Genomic DNA, 6635 nt, shown 5'->3' with positions numbered 1-6635 from the left:
ATTCTCAGTTAAAGGAATCAAGGTTCCTTAAAGAGATGGTTGATTGCGTGGGAAGGAGAAAGCAAGGTGAGTTTGGAACATCTTGTGGTGTAAAAAAAAAAAAAAAAAAAATAGGAAGTGCTCCACAGATAAACGAGGCATTGCAAACACACAAAGCATTATATGAATGAGATAGGTAGTTGGTACATAAAGTTAAACTTCATTCATTTTTCCAGCTGCATCATTCCCATTGTATTAATATACCAAAATGTTTTTATGCATCTCCTTCTCGCTGGACATTTAGGCAGCTACCAGTCCAGATCTATTTAGAACTGTGCTGCTATGAAATTTTTTGTACATGTCTGTTAATAAGCATGTGTATACATCTATGTTGGGTAAATATTTAGAAGAGGGACTGCTAGGTCCTAGGGAAGAATTCTGTTAAGCTTTGATAGATACCACCAAACAATTTTCTAAAGGGGTTATCCCATTTTACTTTCCCATCAGCAGTGTGCTGGGTTCCACTTGATCTGTATTTTCTCCAAATTCTGTAGTTTTCTTCCTTTCCATGTTAGCCATTCTGATTTTTTGAAAAGCCTGTAAAGAGAGACCCATTATCTCAAAGAAATGATAGTCATGACAATAGACTTCATAGAAGTTACTCTGGAAGTCAGAGGTGGTAGAAAATCTATCCTCAAACAGGTCTCCCAGCTTCTGCCCTTGACTTTGTATAGCCTACCAGCGGCACAGCAATCCAAACCCTTTATTCAAAACATTGAGTCAGGTCATGTCCCTCCTTGCCTTAAAATTATCCAATGGCTTTGCCTCTCATTCTATTGAAAAAGCCCGAATTCTGAATACAGTATAGTAAGACTTTTATGAATTGGTTCCTTCTTATGCTTCATTCTTCTCACTTACTCAGCCCTGACCACCTACTCTTGATCACACACCAATCATGTGCCTACTCATGTCCTTTGCTTAGTCTATTCCTTGGCCTGGAAAATGTTCCCCCCAGATGTCCACATGGCTTCCTTGTCAAATATTTCCTCCACATGCTTAAATAGCAACCCTCTTTTCACTTCACAGAGTCTTTCTTGCACAATTCTACTCTTTGATATCTATCCCCATCTAAAATATGGGTTTGTCTTCATCTAATATGATATATAATTTGTGAGTTTTTATACCTCTGTTGTATAAGCACAGCTTTTTTAAAACAGCTATCATGTAAGAAAATCTTGCAAAATCAATAAATTGCTTTTTCTCAATGGGTTTGCTGCCAGAACATTGGTGTTACAAAAACCACTGCTAAACCTAAATAAAAATGGGAAAGGAAAAGACTCGTACCAACACTGTCGTCATTGGATATGCAGACTCAGGCAAGTCTACCACTACTGGTTCTCTAATCTATAAATGTGGTGGGATCCACAAAACAACTATCAAAAATTTGAGAAGGAGGCTGCCAAGATGGGAAAGGACTCCTTCAAGAATTCCTGGATCTTGGATAAACCGGAAACTGAATGTAAATGTGCTATCACCATTGATATCTGCCTGTGGAAACTTGAGACCAGCAAGTATTATGGGACCTTCATTGATGCCCCAGGACACAGAGATGTTATCAAAAGTGTGATTACCGGCAAATCTCACACTGATGGAGCTGTCCTGATTGTTGCTGGTGGTATTGATAAATCTGAAGCAGGTATCTCCAAAAATACACAGACTCGTGAGCGTGCCCTTCTGGCTTACACACTGGGTGTGAAACAACTACTTGTTTGTGTTAACAAAATGGATTTCACTGAGCCACCCGAGAGCCAGAAGAGGTGTGATAAAAATCATTAAGGAAGTCAGCACCTACGTTAAGAAAATTGGCTACATCCTTGGCACGGTAGCATTTGTGCCAGTTTCTGGTTGGAATGGTGACAACATGCTGGAGCCCAGGGCTAACAGGCCTTGGTTCAGAGGATGGAGTCACCCATAAGGATGGCAATGCCAGTGGATCCATACCATTGGAAACTCTGAATTATACTTTACTACCAACCCGTCAAGCTGACTAGCACTTGCATCTAGTCCTTTAGGACATCTGCACGATTGGTGGTATTAGCACTGTTCTGTGGGCAGAGGGGAACCTGGTGTTCTTAAACCTGGTCACCTTTGCTCCAGTTAATGCTACAACTGAAGTAAAGTCTGTTGAAATGCACCATAAAGCTTTGAATGAGGCTCTGCTTGGAGGCAGTGTGGGCTTCAATAGCAAAGGTGCTCTTTGTTGTGATGCGGCTGGTGAGAGCAAAAGTGACCCACCAAGGGAAGCAGTGGGATTCATGGCTCATTTGGTTATCTTGACCTATCCTGGCCAGATCCGTGCCAGATAAGTCCCTGCGCTGGATTGTCACATCATGGCTCACATTGCTGGCAAGTTTGCTGAGGTGAGGGAGAAGATTGTTCCTTGTTCTAGAAATAAAAACTAAAGATGGTTCCACATTCTTGAAATCTGGTGATGCTGCCAGTGTTGAGAGGATTCTTGGCAAGCATATGTGTGTTGAGAGTTTCTCTGACTATCCTCCTCTGGGTCGTTTTGTTGTTGGTGACGTGAGACAGTTGCTTGTGGGTGTCATGAAAGCGGTGTACAAGAAGGCAGCTGGAGCTGGCAAGGTCACCAGGTCAGTCCAGAAGTTGAAAGGCTACATGAGTACTATCCCCAATTCTTGCCACCCTAGTCTTACTCAGTGGTAGAAGAATAGTCTCAGAACTGTTTATGTCAGGTGACCATTCAACAGTAAAAGACTGGTTAATGATAACAGTGCATTGTAAAACCTTTGGAAAGGAAGGACATTTTGTGGACCATTCGCTGTGTGTGTGTGTGTGTGTGTGTGTGTGTGTAGCAGTTTTAAGTTCCTAGTTTTTAAAATCAGTACTTTTTTTAAGATTTTATTTATCTGACAGAGACACAGCAAGAGAGGGAATACAACCATGGGGAGTGGGAGGGGGAGAAGCAGGCTCCCCTCTGAGCAGAGAGCCCCATGCGGGGCTCAATCCCAGGACCCTGAGATCATGACCTGAGCCAAAGGCAGAGGCTTAATCCACTGAGCCACCCAGGCACCCCTAAAATCAGTACTTTTTAATGGAAACAACCTGACCAAAAATCTGTGACAGATTTTTGAGACCCTTTAGAACAAAAGTGTTATGGGGAAAGGGGGAGAAAAACGAATAAATCAATATAACATAGAAATTTATAATGAAAGTACATTTTTAAGCTTATGGTTACTTGTTTGAAGGAAATAAGTTTCTTTTTTTCTACTGCTTTAAGCATTTCTTTCATTTGGGTTTCAGAGTTTTAATTGTATGTGCCTGCCTATGCTTTGTCTTTATGTATATACTACTATGCAGTCATACTCATTTTTGAACTTGTGGATTGGTAAGTTTCATACATTTTGGAAATTTTTCAGTTTGCATTTCTTAAGGTATCCGTTCTATCTTGTCTATTCTGGAATCGTAATTACACACTTTTGAATCTTTCTACCATGTCCACATGTTTCTTTCAGACTTTACTATAATTTTCATCTCTGTTTTCTTTATATTTCTACCTGGCTGTCTTCTGATTATCAGTCTTTGAATTCCCTAATCCTCTCTTCCGTTATATCTTCAACTTCTATTTGTAAATACTATATTTTTAATGTTTAGGAGTATTTGCTTTTTTTAAGCAAATAAATGCTAATTCCTTGGTGAAATTATCCATCATTTTTTAAATCTATTTTAATGAAAATAGTAGTCAAAGTACATTTTTCAAAACTCCATGTTCAGAACACTTGTGGCTTTATTGGTTTATCTCTGTTCATCTTGATGTTTGTCACTTGGTCTTATTTCTTCCTAGGATGGTTTTTATTGAATGCAGCATACATGAACAATAGCAAAGGCTTGAGATGTTGTTTAGTTTCTCCACACTTCATTTAACTTTCTTCCTATAGGCAAATGGAGTAGAGTCAGATCCTCTTACTCCAGCTCAGGTTTGTCTGCCTGTTTTTTTCCTTCTAGGGTTTATCTCTTTCAAGCTCTCCCATGAGAGCCTGAATTTTAAACTTAATCTCTCATTCTTGTCAGCTGTGAAAACAATTTTTGTCTTCACTGTGTATATTCTGGAAACCCTGTTAGTGCTACAGCCTCTTTAGTGTCTGCTTTAACAGTCTCAGCATCTCCTCCAATGCAAGGAATATTTATTTCAAGGTGAGATTATGTGAGGGCTTTGCCGCTCATTTAATTTTATTTCCAAGATCGTGACACTCCTTAAATCCCAGCTGCCTTTGGTTTTTGTTTTTGTTTTTGTTTTTTTGATAAATTTAAACATCTTTAAAAAAAAAAAAAAACAGTTTACTTGTTTTAGTTTCTACAAGAAGAGTTAGCCTAATACAGCTTCTATCATTCTACCTAAATGTGGAATTTTCCTAGAAATATATTTGGGATTAAAATTTGTAACTATTTCACATGAGAGCCAGTCATGTTGGCTGAGGTCTCAGAAAAGAAAAAAAAAAAATCCTCCTTTCATTTTTAGACCAATACATATTGAACTCTACCACCTGTCTTTCAAGTCAGGCTTTTAATTTTTTTCTCAGAGAATCTATTGATAACTTTGAATCGTCATGATGATTTCTTGTTGTACCATGGTGGTCAGTGGAAATCTATTTATATCTACAAATGAAGAGAGAGAGTTGGGAGAGATTTTTTTTTATTGTGAAAGCCATTGAATCTTCCTGATAACAAAACAATAACAATAATTCTCTGTATTAAGCAAAAAGAGAAGTAAGCAATACTGGCTACATAATTTGTCTGTCATATTTTGACAGAATGTAACATGAAAATACAGAGCCCTATTTAAAAATGAAGAATTTCAAGCCACCTAAAGCAGAACATTGAGTAGATTTTAGAATAACAACTGTTCCTTCTTTATTTCTAAGGTTAATAAACAGGCTAGGGTAGAAGTAAGTATTTCTGTAATGATGAGTTGTTCAGTGTCCAATATGATATGTACACAGTAATATATAATCTATTGGGGGAAAATTCCATATAATAAAAATGCATTTAAGAAGCACTTCTTTTAAAAGATATGGGTGAGCTTTGTAGAAAATAACTTATACCTCTTTGATCGTAGTTACAAAAAAATACAAAACATACATTTTATGTGCTAACTATAATGTTTATTTTCTTCATGAGAGCTCCTCTGAGAGCTGCCTACTTTATACTTAGAGCCATTGTTTGCATTCTGCTGTGTTATGTTGAGCCCAAATATCCACAAATAGTACAACTTCTTTTTCATGTCATGATACTTTTTCTTGGTCAAAATTAACTTATATGTAAAACTGAATGTCGTAGTCTTATAACCCTTCTAGTTAGAAACATTTGATAAAAGTGACTTTGAACCATTGCTTAATTTAAAAAAAAAAGTTAATAACTTAATTTTTTTCTCCATACATCATGTTTTCTCATGCTTTTGAAATTTCATACACTGTTCCTCTGGTCTAAAATGCTTTTATCATCCTAATTTCATTGGCAAAACCTTGGTTTAATTTTAGGATTTGGTTTAGACAGAAAGTCTTGCTGGAACTTGCTGGCTGAGTTCTGACTGACACTGTGCTCGGGTAGCATCTTAAACAGACTTAGACCCTAATGGGCCATTAGGTACAGAATATCATAGACTCTCAATGGGTCTGCTTCTTATGGCGGTGTCCTGTTATTAATCTTTGTTATCTGAACATTTCTCAGGTGTTCAACAAATAACTGTTTGATAAACTGAAGTGAACTAAAACAGTTGTGTTCCTAATTTCACTCATCAAACATTTCTTAAGTGCCTAGCATTTTTTTGGACAATGGATATATACTACTCAGCAAGACAGATTTGTCACTGCCCTTAGAGAACTTAAAATACTAGCAATAAAAATTAAAAATGAAAAACATACTGTGATCATTGCTCTAAGGAGAGTAAAGAGTGCTCAGGACATGTAAATAGATCTTAGGACCCTCAGATTACTTGGCTTAAAATGAAGTTGCTCCAGTGATGTATTGAGTATTAGCATTACAAATTATCAGAAAGATTGTGCAGACAACTAATCTTGTTAAGTCTATTTTCTCTTTGTTATTAAATAATGATGTCATCCCTCCCCCCCCCACTTACTAATTTCAGACTTACTGATTGCCTTTGTATTCATATGAACCCTGAGGCAAAGAGATAAGGGACAGTTATTTTAAAAGCATGATTTAGATACTGAGGTTTTGCATTTCCTTAATTCCTACCACATTCCCTTATTGACATTCCCAGGCCTCCTTGTGAGCAGCCTCGCCCACACCTCCCATTTATTGGCACCAAGTAGGCACAGGATTAATACCACCTGTCTCCAACAGAAGGAATAAAGAAAATAGATTTCTACAAAAATCATAAGTAATAACCTCAGTGTCATTTTCAGAAATCTAGGACGGCCCTTAAATTTGTGCTTTTCTATTATAAATATTTACTGTGTATTTGTTCTTTGATAATATTAAAATATTTAGTAATATACAGATAGGAAGATATGAAATCATGTCACATAAATGGACAACATACTATTTTAGTGTTAATGGTTTTGTTTGAAGATGTAGGTAAAACGATAAAAGAACATCAAAAACTTTGTCACTTA

At 37.0% G+C, this 6635-nt stretch overlaps 1 pseudogene; it reads left to right on the top strand.

Annotated features, from left to right (window-relative positions):
* The first annotated feature begins 1300 nt into the window (after nucleotides 1–1300).
* On the top strand, nucleotides 1301–2706 carry LOC116876835 (annotated as a pseudogene).
* Nucleotides 2707–6635: the final 3929 nt, after the last annotated feature.

Source organism: Lontra canadensis, unplaced genomic scaffold (assembly GCF_010015895.1).
Source record: "Lontra canadensis isolate GAN:19392208 unplaced genomic scaffold, GSC_riverotter_1.0 scaffold48, whole genome shotgun sequence".
Lineage (NCBI taxonomy): Eukaryota > Metazoa > Chordata > Mammalia > Carnivora > Mustelidae > Lontra > Lontra canadensis.
The sequence above is the reverse complement of the archived record's forward strand: the minus strand, read 5'-3'. Positions and strand labels throughout refer to the sequence as shown.